The following is a 25,346-nucleotide window of genomic DNA, read 5'->3' as shown; positions in this document are numbered from 1 at the left end:
CACCACCAATGTAAAATGGCTAGAGCCGCCTATGTTACTAACACAGTTACTAATGCCCAAAACTGTCCATGTACCCTGTTTTCTGTTGTGAAAAAATGAACAGGAGAAGATTTGGTACCAGCCCCCCCTGCCCTAGACGAGGCCCAATGCAACTCTATTGCACAATTTTTTATATCCAAAGTAGAGCGTATCTATGACTCCCTAAACCCCTCTACATCTTACGATCCACCTCTGATTGAGCCAGTAGTGATTCCTGGTCACTCACTACTTGCAATGGCTAAGCTTACAAACTGGTCACTTTTCGATGATGCCTCCTTCTCTTCCTGCCTGAATAGTATCAAATCTGGCTCCCCACGGGATCCGATACCGGCCAAAATGTTAAAATCGCTCGAACTTGGCCCACGTCGTGTGGTGATGCACCTTCTTAACTCCTCATTATCTGAGTCTCACGTCCCACAGGAGTGGAAGCATGCAATGATCATTCCTTTATTGAAAAAGGCTGGAGCTGATGTTGCCAACTTGTCAAATTTCAGACCTATCTCACTGCTGCCCATTCTATCAAAGATCCTGGAAAGGCATATCAACACACAATTGACCAACCTTGTGGAGAGCTCGGGATTTTTACATCCGTCTCAGTCAGGCTTTCGAGCGCATCATTCGACCGAAACCACACTTCTAAGAGTTACAGAGAGTCTCCGACACAGTGTCAATCGCGGAGAAACATCCGCCCTTATTCTTCTCGACCTGAGCGCGGCGTTCGACACTGTGTCTCATTCCATCCTTCTTGCGACTCTCCGGCCCCTGGGTGTGGAGGGCGCTGCCCTGGCCTGGATAGTCTCCTTTTTAAGAGACCGTACTTTTCAGGTTTTTTCTGCATCTGCCTCCTCTACAATTTGTCCATCGGATCACGGCGTTCCTCAAGGGTCTATACTCAGCCCCCTACTATTTAATATCTATATTAGACCTTTGGCTACTATTGTGGAGGAGGCCGGTCTTACCTTGTACTCTTACGCTGATGATACACAAATCATCTTCTCCCTTTCCAAGGAAAAATGCAATGACACATCTGCTTTGAAGGAAGGTTTGATTTGTGTCTCCAAGTGGATGGAGAGTAATTTCCTGAAACTTAACGGCGATAAGACCGAGGTTGTGATACTAGGCAGGGGTAAGGACCTTTGGGGCCCACACCATTGGCCCAAGGACATGGGACCTACCCCGCAGCCTGCTACGGTAGTACGCAATCTCGGATTTCTCATTGATGAGAACCTTACTATGAGACAGCAGGCCGTGAAGGTGGCCTCTATCTGTTTTGCCACCCTGAGATGGCTTCAAAAAATCCTGTGGATGTTGCCCCCTTCAACTCAAAGAACGGTTGTCCAGGCGCTGGTAGTTTCCCGCCTAGACTACGGCAACGTTCTATATCTTGGAGCCGATCTGACAACCATAAACAAGTCAGGTTGTTCAGAACGCTGCCGCTAGGTTGCTCCGCAACGTCCCCAGGCGAACATCTGCCTCTCTAGCACTCCGTGACCTTCACTGGCTCAAAATTCCCAATAGAATCAAATTTAAAGCCCTCTGTCATGTTTTTAAAATTAAGCAACGCTCAGCTCCTAAATACCTTCAGGGCCTCATCCAGGCTTATAAGCCTAGCCGAACTCTGAGATCATCAGGGAATGGTGACTTTTCCGTTCCCAGATTTAGGCTAGCTAAAATGGGAGGCCGTTCCTTTGCCCATCTGGGTCCTAAATTCTGGAACACTCTTCCTGTGACCCTAAAAACAGAAACACATTTTTTTCGTTTCCGCAAGGGACTTAAAACTTGGCTCTTTCAACAGTAAATTGTAGCCTCTCTTCAGTAATATCAGCACATCAGTTGTTCTTCTTCAGTCTGTCCCTGAGAGCCGGGAAAACCACTGCGGGTAGCTGTGCGCATTATAAGTTTAAATAAATAAATAAATGAGTGATGAAATATATCAGGTCATAAGCAGTGCATTGAGGGAGCATAAGTTATAGTTAGCTCAGGTCACTATACCTGCTGAATTTCACTGGTTTTGTACTGTAACCTTAATTTTTTTCAGTGAATTTCTAAGTTAATTTTAATTCTATTTTCTAACTATAACGTCCCTGTAACCTTTGGTTTTTTAAGTGAATTTATATGGTTTATTAAATAGTAGTCGCATTTGCAGAGTGGTGGAAAAAGGGGAAGGGCCCACAACCAGCTCTCGGGAATCCAGCAGTATGGGACTTACTTGAGGTAATAGGAGGGGTTCTTGGCCCCCAAGGTCCCTCAGTTTCCCAGAGGACTTCAGCCCGCAATTATTAGTGCGCCAGGAGGCGTGTTTTCAGAGTGGTAGAGAAAGGGGACGGGCCTCCGTCTAGCTCTCAGCAATCCTGCAATGTGGGACCTCCTGGAGATAACATCCTAAAACTGATTAAATGTATCCCAAAACTTGCAGAAATCAGATCATCAGAACTCTTATCAATAGAGTTCAAACCTACCAACAACCCCAATAGCTGTGAGGTCACAAAAACAACGTGGAGCTCTAACAGAATTGCAAAATCAATCCTGGGAAAACCGAGCACTTTCCAAAAATGGGGTATTGAAATATCCCCATATCAAAATCTAGTTTACCCATCCCCACTACTAATCGACGAATACAAAGGTAAAAAAATGCATCAAACATCGTTAAATTGCATCCTCAAAGGAGCACGTGGCACATCATGTGAAAGGAGATCCGACAACTGCTGGCAACAACAAGAATCAACAGCACGGTCATCCGTCATAGCAAATCAGGGTCACAACGAAGAAGGACGGGCCTAGGGACTATGGACCCTGCTCTGGCTTTAGCTACCTCAGTCCACCATGGTACTACTACCATCTACACTAGTGAGGCGTTAAAACGGCTCAATCACTGTCCCTTTGTACAGTGCACTACATGTACATTGCCTGCTCATAATTTTAAATGCAGTCATTGAGGTTTTTCTATGGGCCGGATGTCCTTGTGTAACGAAATGAAATTATTATATAAACGGGGTAAACCTAGGGGTAGAACTAGGGGTGTTAGTTCTCCCTCTTTTTCCACCAAATTACAATTGTGGAGCATAAATTGTAGATCGCTTCCTAAACACAAGTATAATATCCACGATTTCATAGTTGATGAAAAGCCTGATGCAGTGTTCCTTACGGAAACCTGGCTACATGAGAGCTCGGAGCCCGATATTGCCACGGCGACCCCCGATGGCTATAAAATGGTCAGAAAGGATAGGGACACCGGTAAAGGAGGTGGCATCACGATAATTTTTAAATCAAACTATGTATGTACCCTCGATGCTTTCCCCATGCCTGGATGTGAAGCTGGATATTTTAAATTCGCTACCAGCTCCCAATTCACTCTATCAGGTCTTTTGATCTACCGCCCCCCCGGAAATATGAACGCTTGGACGATGTCTTTTGCTGATACCATTGCTCCTCTCTCCCTGAAGGCGGCCAATTTCACCATTCTTGGCGACCTGAATCTCCATCTGGAAGATGACCAATGCAATGTGAGCAAACTGTTCCTATCCGAATTAGAAGCTTTAAACATTCTGCTATGTAATTCCGGACCAACACATTCCGCTGGGCACCAATTAGACCCTGTTCTTTCTAACCTTCGATTTGAATGTTCTTCTCCAGCCCGTCCTCTGGAATGGTCAGATCACTATGCTGTACATTTTGCTCTATCTCTGACTAAAATTCCGAGTATAGACAATGGCAGTAAGGACGTGCTCATACGTCGGTGGAGCAAACTTGATACAATCAAGTTTAATACTCGCTTAATGGACACACTTCCTAATACAGAGACATCCATACCTGTGTTAAATACTGCAGTATCCAAATGGTTGAGCTCTGCCATTGATGACGTTCTCCCTTTAACATCTAAGAATTCCACACTCCACCGGTCTCCTGCACCTTGGTTTTCTGAAGACCTAAAGTGCATGAGATCCTATTGTAAGACCTTGGAAAGGAAATGGAGACGTTCCTACTCTGCCTCTCGTAAAGTGGCCTATAAGGAAGCCCTTAGAGACTACCACCACCAATGTAAAATGGCTAGAGCCGCCTATGTTACTAACACAGTTACTAATGCCCAAAACTGTCCATGTACCCTGTTTTCTGTTGTGAAAAAATGAACAGGAGAAGATTTGGTACCAGCCCCCCCTGCCCTAGACGAGGCCCAATGCAACTCTATTGCACAATTTTTTATATCCAAAGTAGAGCGTATCTATGACTCCCTAAACCCCTCTACATCTTACGATCCACCTCTGATTGAGCCAGTAGTGATTCCTGGTCACTCACTACTTGCAATGGCTAAGCTTACAAACTGGTCACTTTTCGATGATGCCTCCTTCTCTTCCTGCCTGAATAGTATCAAATCTGGCTCCCCACGGGATCCGATACCGGCCAAAATGTTAAAATCGCTCGAACTTGGCCCACGTCGTGTGGTGATGCACCTTCTTAACTCCTCATTATCTGAGTCTCACGTCCCACAGGAGTGGAAGCATGCAATGATCATTCCTTTATTGAAAAAGGCTGGAGCTGATGTTGCCAACTTGTCAAATTTCAGACCTATCTCACTGCTGCCCATTCTATCAAAGATCCTGGAAAGGCATACCAACACACAATTGACCAACCTTGTGGAGAGCTCAGGATTTTTACATCCGTCTCAGTCAGGCTTTCGAGCGCATCATTCGACCGAAACCACACTTCTAAGAGTTACAGAGAGTCTCCGACACAGTGTCAACCGCGGAGAAACATCCGCCCTTATTCTTCTCGACCTGAGCGCGGCGTTCGACACTGTGTCTCATTCCATCCTTCTTGCGACTCTCCGGCCCCTGGGTGTGGAGGGCGCTGCCCTGGCCTGGATAGTCTCCTTTTTAAGAGACCGTACTTTTCAGGTTTTTTCTGCATCTGCCTCCTCTACAATTTGTCCATCGGATCACGGCGTTCCTCAAGGGTCTATACTCAGCCCCCTACTATTTAATATCTATATTAGACCTTTGGCTACTATTGTGGAGGAGGCCGGTCTTACCTTGTACTCTTACGCTGATGATACACAAATCATCTTCTCCCTTTCCAAGGAAAAATGCAATGACACCTCTGCTTTGAAGGAAGGTTTGATTTGTGTCTCCAAGTGGACGGAGAGTAATTTCCTGAAACTTAACGGCGATAAGACCGAGGTTGTGATACTAGGCAGGGGTAAGGACCTTTGGGGCCCACACCATTGGCCCAAGGACATGGGACCTACCCCGCAGCCTGCTACGGTAGTACGCAATCTCGGATTTCTCATTGATGAGAACCTTACTATGAGACAGCAGGCCGTGAAGGTGGCCTCTATCTGTTTTGCCACCCTGAGATGGCTTCAAAAAATCCTGTGGATGTTGCCCCCTTCAACTCAAAGAACGGTTGTCCAGGCGCTGGTAGTTTCCCGCCTAGACTACGGCAACGTTCTATATCTTGGAGCCGATCTGACAACCATAAAAAAAGTCAGGTTGTTCAGAACGCTGCCGCTAGGTTGCTCCGCAACGTCCCCAGGCGAACATCTGCCTCTCTAGCACTCCGTGACCTTCACTGGCTCAAAATTCCCAATAGAATCAAATTTAAAGCCCTCTGTCATGTTTTTAAAATTAAGCAAAGCTCAGCTCCTAAATACCTTCAGGGCCTCATCCAGGCTTATAAGCCTAGCCGAACTCTGAGATCATCAGGGAATGGTGACTTTTCCGTTCCCAGATTTAGGCTAGCTAAAATGGGAGGCTGTTCCTTTGCCCATCTGGGTCCTAAATTCTGGAACACTCTTCCTGTGACCCTAAAAACAGAAACACATTTTTTTCGTTTCCGCAAGGGACTTAAAACTTGGCTCTTTCAACAGTAAATTGTAGCCTCTCTTCAGTAATATCAGCACACCAGTTGTTCTTCTTCAGTCTGTCCCTGAGCACCGGGAAAACCACTGCGGGTAGCTGTGCGCATTATAAGTTTAAATAAATAAATGAGTGATGAAATATATCAGGTCATAAGCAGTGCATTGAGGGAGCATAAGTTATAGTTAGCTCAGGTAACTATACCTGCTGAATTCCACTGGTTTTGTACTGTAACCTATATTTTTTTCAGTGAATTTCTACGTTAATTTTAATTATATTTTCTAACTATAACGTCCCTGTAACCTTTGGTTTTTTAAGTGAATTTATATGGTTTATTAAATAGTAGTCGCATTTGCAGAGTGGTGGAAAAAGGGGAAGGGCCCACAACCAGCTCTCGGGAATCCAGCAGTATGGGACTTACTTGAGGTAATAGGAGGGGTTCTTGGCCCCCAAGGTCCCTCAATTTCCCAGAGGACTTCAGCCCGCAATTATTAGTGCGCCAGGAGGCGTGTTTTCAGAGTGGTAGAGAAAGGGGACGGGCCTCCGTCTAGCTCTCAGCAATCCTGCAATGTGGGACCTCCTGGAGATAACATCCTAAAACTGATGAAATGTATCCCAAAACTTGCAGAAATAAGATCATCAGAACTCTTATCAATAGAGTTCAAACCTACCAACAACCCCAATAGCTGTGAGGTCACAAAAACAACGTGGAGCTCTAACAGAATTGCAAAATCAATCCTGGGAAAACCGAGCACTCTCCAAAAATGGGGTATTGAAATATCCCCATATCAAAATCTAGTTTACCCATCCCCACTACTAATCGACGAATACAAAGGTAAAAAAATGCATCAAACATCATTAAATTGCATCCTCAAAGGAGCACGTGGCACATCATGTGAAAGGAGATCCGACAACTGCTGGCAACAACAAGAATCAACAGCACGGTCATCCGTCATAGCAAATCAGGGTCACAACAAAGAAATAATAACACGCACCATAATCAGATGCATAGAGCAGGACTGACCCGATCCAAGAGTCATCACTGAAGGCAGACCGATAAAGTCCCTTCTTAGAGTCTGCTTATGGAATGTAAATGGTCTAGCAGCCAAAATAGATGACCCAGACTTCCTAAACTACATCTCGGCCCACGACATAATCCTTCTTCCGGAAACTTGGCTCACAGACCCGATACAAATTGAAGGCTACATGTGGTTCGCTACATCAGCTATAAGGACTGGTAGATTCGGCCACAGTAGTGGGGGGCTGGCAACTTATGTTTCAACTACAAGCATAGCAACAGCAACCGTGATGGGCCCAAAATCAAATGTAACAATAGCAGTTAAAATCTCCATCATCATTGAGGACGAAGAAACAAAGCTATCCCTGTTTAACTCATACATTCATCCTAAACGAAAAACAAAAGACTCCACAGAACTTGTCAACCAAGTGTTAAACACTGTTACGGAACTGGAAAATCCGCTGCTAATCTTGTCAGGGGACTTAAATCAGTACCTCATAGGTTCGTCCCAGGGAGAAGATGCGGGGTACAAACGGGAAACTACAATATTCCGATATAGTATGCCCCTCAGCACAAGAAGAAGAAATGCCGCATCAACCGACTGCTAGAAGGCCTGGAAAATTTAAACCTCCGAGCATCAAATGGTAGATTCCCGGATGACATTCCTCCAGTCGATTCGCACTACTCTATAAGGACTAGCTCAATCTTGGACTACATGTTCGTAAGTCTTGGCCTCTTCCAACATATTGGTGGTTACAGAATGGGGGACAAAGGTGACAGCGATCACCGTCCCCAAGAATTCCACATAATAGCTAAGGCAACAAGAACGATCAGGCCTGACGTATCTCTGGGGTCTATACATACTCTGAACCTCAGGAGTATCAGATGCACTACTAACAACACAATTACCAAAGCTGAAACAGCAATAAAACTTTTCAACCAGTCACCTGACAGTCTCAACAACAAAATTGAAATCTGGGAACAATTTACAGACTCACTAATACGCAGACCCCACCGCCAAAAAATACAGGGCACAGGAAACTCGGAAAAAGAATAAAATCACGAAAGATCACCGAGCACAGATAAAGACCCTCAAAAAAAGAATAAACCTAGTTCTCCGCAACCTAAGGAGATTCCCCGGGAACGTAATTGAGCAAGCGACCTTGAAAGAACAAAGGGTGAAACTAAAAAAGTTGAAATGGCACATCACCAGAGAATGGGAGAATGATCACTGGGCAAAATTGCTAAGCGACATAAATAGCAATAACAGTGGTCGCTTTTGGAATACAGTCCACGGAATCATTCGCCCACACCACACGGGAATTGGGTCACACATTCCTGAATCAACCTGGGCGAAATACCTCTTAACTCATTTCAACTACTGCACCGAAAGCCACGGACAACAACAGGCCAGCACTCAAAAACCGGTAGCACATGAAAGACAAAGCCCAACTAAGAAGAGCGATGAGGGATTTTCATCCAATAAAAACAGATTATTGGGCGTCGCCAGTTATACTTCACTTTCAACAACTAAAAAATAGATCACAAAAGGGAGGAACGAAGGGGCCCCGGGTCCAAACGGCATCCCTCCTGCACTATTTAAGGCAATGAGTGAAGATTGGGCGGAGATTTTGCACTCCCTATTCCTGGATGTCAGGCGGCTGAACATAATACCTGATTCCTGGAAGGGTTCGATAATAGCCCCAATCCATAAAAAAGGAGACAAAGCTGATCCCAACAACTACCGCCTAATAGCACTGATAGACAATGAGGCAAAATACTTCGCAGGCACCATACTTGAAGAACTTACAACCTGGGCTGAGGCGAGTTCTACTATACCATGGAATCAGACCGGTTTTCGCAAATCAACTAGCACAACCACTAACATTCTCACAATGTCCTTAATAATCGATGCAGCCAAAGTCTCCAAACTACCTTTACACCTATGCTACATCGACTTTAGTGCTGCTTTCGATAATGTGACCAGAGGCAGACTGTGGGGGAAACTGGCACAATGGGGAATACCACAGCCCATCCTAAACCTGCTGAAGCTACTACACACAAACACCTGGGTTCAGGTGAAACTAGGAGGAGGCACCCACGTGTCCATGAAAATACCCACAACAAAAGGCCTAAAACAGGGTTGTGTGCTCGCACTAACCCTGTTTAATCTGTACATGGCCAACCTCCCAAGGTACTAGATGCCTGCAACTCACACTCACCAAGGATAGGTGGTAAAACACTGATAATCTTATGTACGCAGACGACGTAGTTCTGCTAAGTCATACTTACGTCGGCCTACAGCATCTACTGACGGCAATGCAGAATTACGCCACAGGAAACAATTTAAAAATAAATCTACAAAAGACACGCACGATGTCAATATACAACAATAAAAAGAAATGTCAGAGAAACTGGTTCTTTGGTGACACAAAAATCGAGTCAGCTGAGGAATACAAGTACCTAGGAGTCACATTCGACAACAGGGGGACGTTCAAATCCCAGATGGAGGAAACAAGAAGAAAGGGTGTGCTAATGGCTCTAACAATGAAAAATCTTGCCAACAAACTAACGACTCTGACTCTCCTACTAAAGTTAGTCCAGGCCAAACTACTGCCTTCAATTGCATATGGTAGCAAAGCCATGCGGGGCAGAGATGCAAAGGAATTGGACAACACACAGGTTAAAGCCTACAGACAAATGCTCTGCCTTCCGAATTACATTTCCCCAGCCCAAATAAGGTTGGAGTTTGGGCTTCTACGACAAGATCTTGCAAGGTATGGGGTATATATCATCTGCTGGTTTAAGATCAAAAGCGCCCCCACTCACTTGCTTAACGATCTGCTGTGGCATGATGTACAGCACAGGGAGATTTCCCAAGCCAGAGATTATCTCCATATAGCCCTGGAATGTACCAAACTCAAGGGGCTATGGGATGCCCAAATTGGCTATCATAACTTCAAAAAACTGGTCTGGAAGACCATCAAACAAATCTCATTGGTGGAAGATAAGGCAACCTTTTCCAATAGAGGTCATGCATGGATGACTCTCAACACATATAAAGCATTCGGTCCTCAAACATACTTTAATCAGGGGTACCCAAAGGTAATAAAAATGAGATTTATGAGGCACAGACTGGGAATTCTGCCTTGTGCTCAGCACCTTCCACCATGGCAAAGGCAAGCATCACAAAACACCTGCAGTCTGTGCAACGCTAAATCAGGCGACATACTACATTTAATCTGCCTATGCAAAGGAATGCTTCAAGCACGGTGCAATTTCCTAAAAAACTATTCAATCAAAAAGGCATTTGCACCAGGAGGCAAGCTGTGCTAGCCTGTCTAAATCCAGAAAATATCCAGCTAAATTGTCGTCTAGTAAAATTCCTAACGATAGCCGAACAAAAACTGCTTAAGACCGCGTAAGACAAACAAGGCTTAGCCTCCACGTTCTACCTACCTCTGGGAATATGTCCCAAAAAAAGACCATCCTCTCTGATTCATCTCTAATCACACTGGGACCATGTATGCTGTATGTAAACACACTTCAAAGTAAACTATTATTAAGATCTGGGTTCTGGCCGATGTGCTATGATGCTAAAGTCACTGCAGGTTACCTCTAAAGAACATACAATAATTTTAAGACCGACTGTACAGAACCTTTTTTTTTCTTTTTTCGTATAAGACTTTTAATCGCAGGACCTTTTGTACAAACCTAGAAATGCTCCGACAAATGTAAAAAATGCTAAGGGCTTTAGAGCCGGACTGAGATGCTCATAATTTTTATCTTTTATATCTTTTATTCTGTGTATTTGACTTGGTTTTACTTTAAGCAATGGTTTTAATTAACTATACAAATAAAAAATAAACTTAAACTCCTGGAGATAACAGGAGGGGTTATTGGCCCCAAAGAATCCTCAGCATCCAAGAGTATTTCAACCCCCAACCATTAGTGTGCCAGGAAGTGCATTTTCAGAGTGGTGGAGAAAGGGGTCATGGCCACCGAAGACTTCTCAGCAATACCGCTGTGTAGGACTTGCTGGGGGTAACAGGAGGGGTTCCTGGCCCCAAGCATCTTCAGCAGCCAAGGGGACTTCATCCCCCAACCAGTTGTGCTCCAGGAGGCGTGTTTGCAGAGCGGTGTAGAAAGGGGGTGGGGCCTCCAATGACCTCTCAGCAATTCTGCAGTGTGGGACTTACTGCAGGTAACCGGAAGGGTAGTTGGCACCCAAGGACCCTCAGGAGCCAAGGCGACTTCATCCCTGTGCTAGTAGTGTACCACAAGGCGCATTTGCAGAGTGGTGGTGAATGGGGGCAGGGCCTCCAGAGTCTTGCTGGGGCTTATTAAAAAAAATGTTTTAATAAGGGAGGGGGCTGCATGGTCCCTCCTTCCTCTGGTTGATAAAAACCCTTAGGACCCCATCTCCCGGGGCCAGGAGCTTTTGGAATGGGGAGAGGAGGCACACAGCCCCCCACCCTGGGCCAATTTTGGGTCCCATCTTTTTGGACCTGGCCTTTGAATTTATTTTAAAATATTGAGGAGGGGGTCATGCGCTCCCCCTCCCTGGGCTGAGTTTAGCCCCGGGAAGCCTATCCCCCAGGGCCTGGCCTTTCTGAAATAGTGGAGGGGGCAGTTCGGTCCCTCTCCAGAGGCTGATTTTGGCCCTGGGGGCCCCATCCTCCATGGCCCTGCCATCTCTGATGGGTGCACCCAGTCTCCACTGGAACCACAGGCTGCCTGCCTACTGTCAGAGACAGCATTCCTTTCACATACAGGGAGCTGCTAAAAACACAGCTCAATGTGAGTGAAAGCAATTCTTCTCCGCTTCCAGGAAGCAAGAGCATTTTAAATGCTCTGACTTGCTGGATGTGGTGCATTTGCTGTGAATTGGCAGGAGCAGTAAATCTCCTGCCAAGCCATAGGAAAAAGCTATGTCCCCGGAGGGGGGATGTGAGGCTCCCTCAAATGCACAACAGCCCTGGGGATGTGGTGGTCTCCGGGGCCGTGGGAGGCAGTGTGACCCCCCTAACTTTAAATGTAAACAATTGCCCTATGGAGGTGGTGGTCTCCGAGGTTCCGAGTGTGCCCCACAGGCCCCTTTCATTAATTTAATTTTAGCCCCTGGTAAGTAGCGTTCCCCTTGCACATTTGCCCTGGAGCGGTGGCGGTCCCCAGGATGCAGGGGTTGCTGAGCAGGCAGGTCCCACATATATTAAAAACAGTGCACCAGGGAGGTGACGGACTGTGGGGCTTTATAAGCCTTAGGAGGGGGCACTGTATGCCCCTTCCTACATATATTATGCATACCCCTGGGACCTGCCCCACCCAAGGGCTCAAGACTACAGAAGCGCGGGAGCCCGCGCTTCTCTTTTGAAAACATATTTTCTGCAGGATCACCAGATCCAGCATGACCCATCAAAAATGTTTTAAAAAAAGCTTTTTTGGCCATGTGGAGTCCCTGTGGGGATAGCCCCCAGAGGCCTAGGAATCAGGCTATTCATACCCTGCCTCCTTTTCTTTTTTTAATGTTCTTTCTGGGACTCGGCTCAAGCCAAGTCCCAAGATGGCTGCGAAAACTTGTTGGCAGCCAATCAGATTTGAGCACTGGACTGTCGGATCCCTGGAGGATTCGCATCCCTATATATACTAAATTGAATTTTCCTTAATATTTCAAAAACTACTTAACAGATTTACACCAAATCACAAAATGCCCTCCCCGGGACCAATCTCTACCTTCCTGTCATATTGGGTGCAATTCTGTTCGGGCTGTAGCCGTGTCTAAAGGTCCTGTGGGAATTCACATGGAAAATACATGTTTTTTACCCCCGTTTTCTCAGCCCCCACTTTACAATTCACCCTAAAACAAGAATCAGGATGGCACTTTTTGGGGAAAATTGTGTGAAGATTAGTCAAATGGCAGCAAAGTTATAGGAATGTCAAGAAACGATATATATATATATCTTTGGCACTTGTTGAGGAATCATCACAAAATGTTCCCAAATAATTCAATGCTCACTTTACCTACAATCTTGAACGTTTTGGAGTGATTCGTCAAGAGGGAGCCAAGAAAAAGGTCCTAAAATGCATTTATCCCATGTTCAAAGTCCCAGTCCCATAGGGACTTTGAACATGACTACAGCCTGAACTGCCGGACAGAAGTACACCATATTAGGCAGAAAGCTAGCTCTTGGTATAGAAAGCACATTTGTTTGATTTGGTATAAATCCGTTCAGTAGTTTTAGAGATATTAACTAAAAATCAAATTTGTATATTTTTGGACGCAGATCCTCCCCATATCCTCTGATCTACCTGCAATGCTGTGACTGCAGGCTGCAACCTGAGAGAAAGGTTGCGCCCACCATTTAGTTCATCAGGACTCGGTTCTCAGTGGGGAAAATAAAATTAAACACTGATAGAAGGGGTCATGGTAGAGGTACCCTGACCCCACAGGACTAACAGAGTGATCAGTGAGGGCCTCCGCATGGGCAAGAAATTATCCCAAACCCTTTTTTTCTTCACGCGAGGATCCACGGATCCTCTGTGATCCTAATGGATTCGGGTGAATTCGGGCAGATCCGCCGATTCAGACCCCAATTAAAAAGAAAACATATTCTCAGTCATAGACTAACTCTCACATTCACACACCAACACAACCTCACACACACCCATACAACCACTCACACACCAACTCACAGCACCTCAAAACACTTGCACATCCACTCACAGACCAATGCAGCTTTCATAAACCAACTCGCACACCCACCCACTTTCAAACCAACACAACCAGTCGCACACCCACTTACAGACCCACAAAAGCAGTCACACAACCGCACAGCCACTCAGACATCTTCTCTCATACCCACACAGCCACTCACACACCCACTCACAGACCCACACAGCCAGTCATACCTACACTCACACACCCACCGCACACTCACACACCTCCAGGTTACAGAGACGTTATAGTTAGGAAATAACATTAAAGAACATTGAAATGTACTGAAAAAACAGAGGTTATAGTTAGAATCAGATTTTACACACACAAAACCTTACAAATTCAGCAGTTACAGTTACCTCAAGTATCTATAACTCGTGCCTTAAGGTAACTATAACTTGCATCGTCGCCATGCTCTGCAACTTTTCCCATATATTACATTACTCACGATATCTTCTATGACATTTGTAATTAAATTATTGATGAGAAAACTGTGCATGGAGGTGAGTTATAGTTAACTTAGGGCACAAGTCATAGTTACTTGAGATAACTATAACTGCTGTATATATATATATATTTATTTCCCTGTGTGAAGTTGGGGCATTGGTTAGATATACATATATTATATAAACATAAAATGTTTTTAAGACCTTTGAAATTCACTTAAAATACCAAAGGGTACTGGGACATTATAGTTAGGGGCAGATTTCACTTGTATAAAACCATAGAAATTCAGCAGTTATAATTACCTGAGCTTACTATAACTTATGCCTCTGAAATTCACTGCTTATGACCTCACATGCTGCATCACTCATGGCATGGCGAGTGACATCACAGCTGACATCTCAAATTATATCACTGATGACATGAGCGACAGAACAACTCATATACCCACTCACACCCCCAAAGAACCTCTCATACACCCACTCTCATATACCCATTTACAGACCCATACAAGCACTAACACACCCACTCACTGATACATAGAGCCACTCAAACAACCACAAATTCGCCCATAGAGCCCCTCATGCACCCACTCACTCGCCAATACAGCCACTCAAATATTCAGACATACAGACACTTACACACCCACTCATACACCATACAGCTACTCATACATTGAGTCAGTCACCCATACAGCAACTCACACACCTACTCGGTAAACAACCTTTACAACGAAACTTTTACAACGCACTACGCATTGCGCTGGGGGGCGCTCTAGGATAGGGAATAGGTTAATTTACTATCCAATAACCTTCCCTAGTGTCCATGGGGACTGGAGTTGGAATAGTAAATTAAACTATTCACTATCCAACACCCAAAAGCACTATGCGTTGTAATGGATTGCGATGTAAAAACCGCATTGTAAAGGCAGGTGTTGTAATAGCCTGCGTTGTAACGTCATACATCCACCTACTCACTCACTCATACAGCCACTAAATCACCCATACAACAACTCACACACCCACTCACTTACTCATACATTTACTATCACATACTCACTCATCTATATAGTCACTCACACAAGCACACATCCATACCGCTACTCTCACATTTACTCACTCACTCATGCACTCACCCATGCACTCACTCACACGCCTATGCTCTACCTATGCACCTGCTTACTCACCCACAGTCCATCACTCACCTATAATGTCTCTCACATACCCACTCACTCACCCATACACCACTAACACATCCACTCACTGACCCACCCACACAGACATGCACAGTTGCTCAATTACCCATAAAGCCACTCACACACCAATACAGCCACTCAATCATCCATACAACCACTCACACACCCATAGAGCCACCCACACACCTACTCACACATGGATCCATACAGTCACACAGCCACTAACATAATATGTGTTACAAATAATATCACACATTAGTAGTACACAAAGTATTTATACACTTATTTAACATTTGTAGTATCTTGGTATATATCTTTAACACTCAAACTTTTTGAAAGCACTCACAATTACTGGATGATGTCATCAGTGTTGTCATTTGAGATGTCATACAAAATCCAAAAAGTACAAAATCCAAAAAGTGTGTGTGGCACTCAGAAAATCTATATTCTTGACCAATGTATTCAGATGTAAATTAATTTGGGTGCTGGCGGGTTGCTCCCTCTGACCTTGGGGAGTTGTGCTTGAATAATAACATGGATAACATTGGCAAAACGTGACAATGTGGCCCGTCGCACTCCTTTGTGGGACAAAAGTTTCCAATATGTTTAACCACGTATTTTAAAAGAATCAATGTAGTCAAAAGTAGTCTCAATTGTATTTAATCCTCATCGTTTGAAAAATTCAATAATTCAACTGTTGCATCACAGTCAGAATTCCAATATCCACATTCATGTCGTTGTGTATACAATTCAGAGTATTTCATCTCATTTAAATTCAATCCCAATTCCTTTATGTTCCCAATGCATTTCGTGCTAGATGCACTTCATCAGGGGGAAGTATTCGGTGAATCGGTGAAAATCAACATTCGGTACTCTCATATCCGTCACGATCGGAGATGTCATCAGTGATGTCACTGATCATGTCATTAGTGTTGTAATATGTGAGATCTTAAGCAGTGCATTGAGGGGGCGTAAGTTATAGTTAGCTCAGGTAGGCATAACTACTGAATATCTATGGTTTCGTGTGAGTGAAATCTGAGCCTGATTATAACATCCCTGTAACCTTTGGTATTTAAGTGAATATATATACATATATCTATATATATATATATATATACATATATATATATATATATATATATATATATAGATATATATATAGATATAGATATATATATATATATTCACTGAAAAACCATAGGTTTTAGGGAAAGTTATAATTAGTTGGACATTTCACTAGTACAAAACCAGAGAAATTCCCCTATTATAGTTAGTTCAGCTAACTATAACTCGCACCCCACAATGCACTGCTGATGACGTCACATATTACTCATGACATGGTCAGTGACATCACTGATGACATCTTAAATGACATCACTGATGACATCATCCATGTGATAATTTGATGCATCTTCTCACACCCTAATATAACCTTTGATACACCCACTCTAAATTACAGACTGCCATTCTCAAAACCATAGACATTCCAAAACCAATAACTACATACCCACTCACTGATTCTTAAGTTTACACACACATCCACTCACTCACCCGTACAGTCACTCATACTTATGGTCACTCAGTACAGGACTATCATATGCACTCATATACCTATAAAGACATTCACATACCGCCACTCATCCATAGGGGTACTCACACACCTAGTCAGTCATGCAAATAATTAATCACACTGCCATTCACTCACCTATACAGTTATACACACACCAGCTCAAATACTCATACAAATACTAGCACATTCTTACGCTCTTATACAATCACTGATACAAGCACACACTGATCCATACAGTCACTCTCACAATCACACACTCTCACTTATAGCCATTTATATACTTCAACACACATATAAACTGCCTTTCACATATGTAGTTACTCACACATGTACCACTGAGATATACATTCACTCACCAACACACCTATACACACACTTACCCACCCATACAGTCCATCACATATGCACTCTTGAAACCATGCACCCAGTGAATCACCCACTGACACATCTATGCACAGTCACACACACCCCACCCACACAAACACTCAGGCACCCATACAGATACTCAGATTACCAATCAATAACCCATATAGACACTCATGTAGCTATTCGCAAACCCATGCAGCCACTTACACACCAACAGACAGATGGATACAGACATTCACACAGTTTTGTCACTAACCCATGCATTCAGTAAGATACGTTTAATCACTCACTTATAGAGTCAGTCACGCACCTACTAAATCATCCATTCAGACACTTATACACCCACTCATTCTTCAATACGCCTTTCCCTATATATATTAAACATATTTAAACTTTACAGAAATACACAGTCACTGAATGATGTCATCAGTGATGTCATTTGAGATGTCATCAGTGATGTCACTGACCATGTCATGAGTGATGTAATATGTAACGTCATCAGCAGTGCATTGCGGGGGCGCAAGTTATAGTTAGCTGAACTAACTATAACGGGGGAATTTCTCTGGTTTTGTACGAGTGAAATGTCTAACTAACTATAACTTTCCCTAAATCCTATGGTTTTTTCAGTGAATTTCTAAGGTTTTTTAAATGGTAATTTCTAACTATAATGTGACTGAAACCTATGCTTTTTTCAGTGAATTTCAAAGGTTTTTTAAATGCTAATTTCTAACTATAACGTGCCTGAAACCTATTGTTTTTTAAGTGAATTTCAAAGGTTTTTTAAATGCTAGTTTCTAACTATGCCTACAGAGGTAGGCCATTTGAAGAAAGAAGAAAAAACGCACAGAAAGAAGCAAAAGAAATGCAGAAAGAAGCAACAGAAGTCCACAAAGACGAAAAAAAAGTGCAGGAAGAAGCAAGACATGTGCAGAAAGAACCGACAGAGGAGCAGAAAGAGGCCTTGTTGCAAAATCATCCTGTGCCCACAACTTTTTCAGACGGGTACTGGTGTAACTGACTCTGACTAACCAGGCCTAGAGCCACTGCTATGCTAAAAGACACTTAGAATACAGTGAAAACACCTACATATACTAGGGAACACTATGTGCTGGGGTACCCCTGTGATTAGCATGACCTCCTCTGTAAGGCCGTAGTACATAATATGGCAGGGGGATTAAAACTACCTCTAAGTCAGAGGTGCAGAAATATGCTACTTTAACTAGTAGTTGCGTTTGCAGAGTGGTGGAGAAAGGGTGCTGGGCGTCCAACCAACGCTCAGGAATTCTGATGCGTAGGACTTAAAGGAGGTACCAGGAGAGATTCTTGGTCTCCAAACTATATTAAAACTAAATTGGACTTCATCCCCCATCCCGTAGTCTTTGCAGAGTGGTAGAGAAAGGGGCCATGGCCTCTGAAGACGTCTTAGCAATCCCACTGTGGGGGACTTACTGTAGATAACAAGAGGGGTAGTTGGCCCCCAAGGGCATCCGTGGGGGCCAACTTCCCAAACTAATACCTCCAGTCAGTCCCACACAGCAGCACTGGTAAGTACTCGTACCAGGCCACGCCCACTTTGCCCACCACTCTACAAACACACTCCCTGACATGCTCTTGGATGGGGATTGAAGTCCCCTTCACTGCTGGGGATCCCTTACGGGCCAACTAGCCTACCTTTTACCTTCAGTAAGCCCCACAGAGTGGGATTGGTGAGAGGTAGACAAAGGCCATTCCCCCTTTCTCCACCACTATGCAAACGCGCCCCTTGGTGCATTGTAGGTTGGGGGATTAAGTCCCCTTGAATCCTGAGGGTCCCTGGGGTCCAACCAGCCCACCAGGTACCTCCAGTAAGCGACACAGAGCTGTGTTGCAGAGCAGCACTTACTGGAGGTAACTGGTGGGATTGTCGGCCCTAGGGAGCTTCAGGATTGAAAGGGAATTAATTCCCCAACATTAAACACGCCACAGGGAGTGTTTGCCCACATGTCACCTCAGGTCCCGCCTCCTCCCTTCACACTGTGCAAACACGCCCCGTGGTGCGTTGTAAGTTGGGGGATTAAGTCCCCTTGAATTCTGAGGGTCTCTGGGGTCCAACTAGCCCACGAGGTACCTCCAGTAAGCGCCACAGAGCTGTGTTGCAGAGAGGTGTAAAAAGGGGTGTGGCCTGGACCACCTCTCTGCAACGCAGGCCTGTGGTGCTTACTGGAGATACCTGGTGGGCTAGTTGGCCCCCAGGGGCCTTCAGGACTTAAGGGGACTTAATTCCCCAACTTAAAACGCGCCACAGGGCGTGTTTGCACACATGTCACCTCAGGCCCTGCCCCCTCCCTTCACCACTGTGCAAAAGCGCCCCGTGGCACGTTTTAAGTTGGGGGATAAAGTCCCCTTGAATCCTGAGGATCCCTGGGGTCCAACTACCTCACCAGGTGCCTCCAGTAAGCGCCACAGAGCTGCGTTGCAGAGAGGTGTAAAAAGGGGTGTGGCCTGGACCACCTCTCTGCAACGCGAGTTGGCCCCCAGTATTGAAGGGAATTAATTTCCCAACTTAAAACGCGCCACAGGGCAGAGTGTTGCTGGGAGGGGGCGGCGCCTCCGACACGATTGCGTCTTTTTATTTATTTTAATCTTTTAAGAAGGGGGCTGTGTGGACCCCCTTCCTTTCCTATTTTATGGGCCCTGGGACCCCATCGCCCAGGGCCTGAACCCTATTTTAATTTTTTTTTAAATGGAAAGGGGCCGTGTGGCCCCCCTCCCGAGGCTATATTTGGCCCCAGTGACCCCATTTCCCGGGGCATGGCCAGTGTTTTTTTATATATATTTGGAGGGGGGCTGCGTGGCCCCTCTCCTCCTGCCATTTATGGCCCCGGGGATCCCATCCCCCGGGGCCGGCCTTTGAGTCTTTTAAAAATATATATATATTATTATGGCCGCGTGGCCCCCCTCCTGGGCCACTTCTGGCCCCGGGGACCCCATCCCCCGGGGCCTGGCCTCTTAGTTGAGGACCGTGGGGGGAGCCCCAATGTCTCTGCTGGCTCCCCGCCTCCTGTGGGAGCCGGCATTGCTTTTCCACATGGGGAGCTGCTGACATGCAGCTCCCCGTGTGGGGCTGCGGGGAGGGCGGTGTGCCCACACAAATATTTAAGAAAAGCCCCGAGGGGTGGCAGTCCCCGTGGCTGCGGGTGTCCCCCTGGGCCCACACAATTATATTCCCCCATGCCCACCCGGGGGCTAAATAATAACGAAGCACGGGAGCCCACATTTAATTTTCTTTTATTTTCGCCCGGATCCGCGCAGCCAGTGTGAATTCGGCTGATTTTTTTTTATATGCTTTTTCGGGCCCTGGGGGTACTTGTGGAACCCCCTGAGCAGGCCTAGGGGGTCAGGCCTAGGGGGTCAGGGTGTTTCAACCCTGCCCCCTTTTCTTGTTTTTTGCGTTTGTTTCCCTGTTTTCTTGTGCTTCGGTTACTGAGGCACAAGATGGCTGCCAACACTTACTGGTTTGGAGTGTTGACAGCCAATTAGAAAAAAGCTTGTGATCGGGAGGGTGTGCGGATCCTCCGTGCCTCTAAATATTGAAACTTTAATTTTTTTATTTTCTCAGCAACTACTGAACGGATTTACACCATTTAAATAAAGGAATGCTTTCTGAAGCAAGCACTACCTTTTTGCCAAATTTGGTGTAATTCCGTTCAGCAGTTCCAGCTGTAGCCGTGTCTAAAGTTTCCTATGGGAAATGCATTTTTCAACCTCTCTTTTTTTAATATCTCAGGAACTACTGAACGGATTCACCATTTAACAAAATGAGTTCTTTCTGAAACAAGGGCTACCTTTTTGCCAAATTTGGTGTAATTCCGTCCAGAAGTTCGGGCTGTAGCCATGTCTAAAGTTTCCTATGGGAATTGACATGGAGAAAACACGTTTTGGGACCCTCCTTTTTCTCAGCCCCCGCATGCTGAATCACCGCCAAACTTTCAAGATAGGAGCTGACTGGAGCGGGTCATAAGTTTTGAAAATTTCGTGAAGATTTGTCAACCGGCGCCAAAGTTATTGGGAAAACAAAAAATGTGTTTCCTATGGAAACTAGGCCCTAACTATAACTATCTACTAGCGACAGCCAGTAGATACTATCTATATATATATCTATATATCTATATATCTATATATCTATATCTATATCTATATCTATACATATATATATATATATATATCCAGCCAGAAACAGTCGCTTCGGATCCCTGCCGCTTTCAGTGGCGGGCCTCGGACGGGGTAGCGAATCCCTGTATGTCCAACCAAACACTCTCCTCCGTAAAAAGAAAGAAGTCCGGGCCACTTTGGAGTTGCAAAGCGAGTTTCATTCAGAAGGCTTTATATTACCTACCGGCGGTCGCCAGTAGGAATATATAGTTAGGACCTAGTTACAATAGGAAATTGCAAACATTCTATTGGGAATAACTTTGGCGCCGATTGATGGATCTGCCTGTAATTTTCTTTAAATTAGCCTCGCTGCGCTCCGCTCCTTCCCTGTAATTTTCGGGGGGATTCGTCAAGCGGGGGCCGAGATAAAAGAGGGGTCCCAAAACGTGTTTTCCCCATGTTAATTTCCATAGGGACATTCTGACAAGGCTACAGCTCGAACGGCCGAACGGAATTACACCAGATTTGGCAAAATGGTAGGGACTGGTATGCAGCAGTGCCTTTTGTATGTTTGGTGTAAATCCCTACAGTAGTTTTTGAGAAAATTGAATGTGAACTTGAGTCCAATGCAATTTTCCATAGGACCTTTAGACACAGCTACAGCCCGAACGGCTGAATGGAATTACTGCAAACTTGTCAAAATGGTAGAGCCTGGTATGCAGAAGTGCCTTTTGTATATTTGGTGAAAATCCCTTCAGTAATTGTTGAGAAAATTGACTTTTTTCAAATTATATATCTATAGGCGGGACACGGTGCGCTCACGGGCTTGCACCGTCCTTGCACTGTCCTTGCACGTGCGCGGACCTTAGCGTGCGCGCATGGAATCCTGATTGGCTGTTGGACGTCTGTCAACATTCCATTCAGTCGAAATGAGGAAGTGTTGTCCCCCATCTTGTTTTTGTGGCAGATGATAGTGGTTGTAAACAGAAGTGTAATAGTTGACAAGGAGGCAGGGTAGAGATTCCTGAGCCCCCTAGGTTTTGTCATGGTGTCTGTAGAGGACCCCGAAGGTTGAAAAAAAAAAAAATTACAAAAATCGCGGGGTCCGCGCACCGTGAGTGGACCGCGGCTCAAAAAGACAAAAAAGAAATACATTAAAATAACAAGTTTCAGTGTTTAGATGTTGGTTGAGTGCAACATTGAGTGATGACTCTTTCACCTTTGGGTTTAGGTAGGTGTTTTGTGGAGAGTTAGTATGGTAATTGGTAGAGAGCATTGGGGGTAGGTTGAAGATTATGTGAGTTTGAATGTGTTGATAACTTGAACCAATTAAAATGTTACTTTGGTTTTGAATTTGTGTGTGATGAAATGTGATTGGCTGGGTATTTGAATATGTATGAAAAATGAGAGGGAAACACAGCCATTTTGAGATTTTAGTGTTTGAGGTATACTTCTGAGGTGTGAGATTGAGACAGAATTTACTGTACAACAGTTTTCTAGAAGGTGAGTTGTTAATTTGTAAGGAGAACTCTGTTGTTCACTTTAAGTTAATAGGAAAAATGTTTTCTGTTAGTTATTTAATGTTTTTCTGTTATACTTATGGATTGAGTTGGGCAACATCAGATGCAGTGCTTTATATTTCTAATTCTTGCTTGATACTATACATTGTCCAGGGAAACACGGCCATTTTGTGACTATAGTGTCTGAGGTACTTTTGTGTGGACATTTTGGTGTTCAATTTCTGGTGTGAGATTTACACAGTAGTAACTCTTCTTATAGAATTTAATAGTTTTTCTCTGCCCTATCTCACTCTTACCCTGCAACATCTCACTGTCTTTTTCTTTCTTTTAATAGTACACTTACATCAATAATGGTTGAAAATGAAGAGTCATTTGACATCGTTATAGACATTTTTGTGACTGTTATTGAGGATGTTCCTGTTGATGAGAGTAATCCTGAAGGAGAGCTTTATGATGGAGGAGATGGCATGGACGATTTCTATGATGAATCCTTTGATTCAGATTTAATGGAAGCTTTGGAGTTCATTGAGTTTGAGGATTTTTTTTTGGGGAGATTTTCAATATTGACATTGCTGATGATGCAATCTTAGACGATCATTTACATTTTGGAACTTCCCAATAATAAATTTAAATTTAGTAAATAAATATTGTATGAGAATTTATACTTAACTAAATGTAATTTATGAGGTAGTAGCAAACTGATAATTTTTTTGTGTTACATAGTAAGTTTACTCATAAATACTTCCGTTCTTCCCCAAAATTTTCTTAAATGTGTATTTGACATCTCTTCTTCATGTCCTGCATCCTTTCTCTCACTGTCTGTCTCTGATGCAGAAGATTGCAATATAAGAAAGTTTAAAGAACAGCAAGTGTGTCTCACCAGAGCAGGAAATCATGCAGTAAGCGCTGTTTCTCTTTCTTTTAATAGTACACTAACATAAAATGATGAATGAAAATGAGGAGCTTACCAACATCTTCTTTGAAATAACAGCAACGTTTATTGAGGCAACTTATTCTGAGGAGTATATTGATCCTATAGATGAAACAAATCATGAAGAACATGAAGGAGATACCATGGCAGATTTTTTGATGAAACACTAGATATGGAATTGATGGAATGTGTAGACGTTGTCGAGTTTGACGAATCATTTTCAGACACTTTGATGGATGAAATTTCTGATGAAGAAATTCTACAAGTTCTTTTAGATTTTGAAAATTCTGATAAATAAATTTTAATTTAGTCTATAAAAAATTATTTTGAAAATTATACTTATTTAAATGTAATTTATGAGGTAGTAGCAAAGTGATACAATTTTGTGTTCTTCATGTCCTGTATCCTTTCTGTCACTGACTGTCTCTGATGCACTGGTTTACAACATAAGTAAGTATATAGAACAGCAAGTGTGTTTCACCAGAGTAGGAACTCATGACCCCCTACGTCAATTCTGACCACACATTGAGAAAGGAAGGAATCATGTGAACAAATCTGTTTCTGCTTTCCTGAAAGACTATTGTATGGATTCAATACATCACAATAACTTGCATTACAACATACAAGGTATCTACAGAGGAGACGATGTCCATTTCCATTTAGTTTTTTTGGTTTTTTTAATTGCACTAGGTCCGCGCACCGTGAGTGCTCGGTAAATGCACGGTGCGCGAACCCTATCGCCGCCATTTTGTGGTTTCAGAAGAGAGTGAAAAATATAACTTAAAACGTGGGAAGGGGGTAGGGTAGAGTGTCCCTGACCCCTTATGCCTTCTCAGGGGGTCGTTCAAGGACTCCTAAGGTTAAAAAGAATGTTTTTTTTTTTAAATAACAGAAAACACGATAGGTCCACGCACGGGGAGTGCTCGGTGCGCGGACCTCGGTAAAAATTAATCAAAAAATAAAGTTAAAAATTATATTTGAGTGTTTACATGTTCGTTGGCTCTAAAAAGAGCCGTTGTGTTCATTGTGTTTTTTTTGGTACCTGCAAGTAAGTACCAATGCAGAGTCTGATGTTACAGAGATAGACTCTGTTCCCGTCATCAGTGAAATGTACACCATCTGTCATATAGATGCCTTGCATTTTGTAACTCAAGTTGTTGTGGTATATACAACCCATTCCATAGTCTCTCATGTATGCAGAAACAGATTTATTTACATGCTTCCTTGCTTTCTCAATCTGTGGACAAAATTGATTGGACCAATTCCATTTTTGTCTTTGGCATATATTGGAATAGACAAAGGCAGTTTGAGGAAAAAGTGACATCAATTGTCCAAAGATGTCCTTCAATAGCATTTCCAGACCAACCCCAGTCAAAGTGCATAAGTCATTTCCACCACAGTGCACAATTATAAGGTCAGGATGTGGGAGATGCATGAAGGATTTCACCAATGGTATCAATTGGTTACATCTCAATCCTCTCTGGCCAATCCATAAAATATCCACATTTGGTAAATCAAGGTTTAAAATTCCTCTGTTTGTTGCACACCTTTTAGACCAGAATACA

The sequence above is a fragment of the Lissotriton helveticus genome, chromosome 5_1, assembly GCF_964261635.1.
Source record: "Lissotriton helveticus chromosome 5_1, aLisHel1.1, whole genome shotgun sequence".
NCBI lineage: Eukaryota > Metazoa > Chordata > Amphibia > Caudata > Salamandridae > Lissotriton > Lissotriton helveticus.
The sequence above is the reverse complement of the archived record's forward strand: the minus strand, read 5'-3'. Positions refer to the sequence as shown.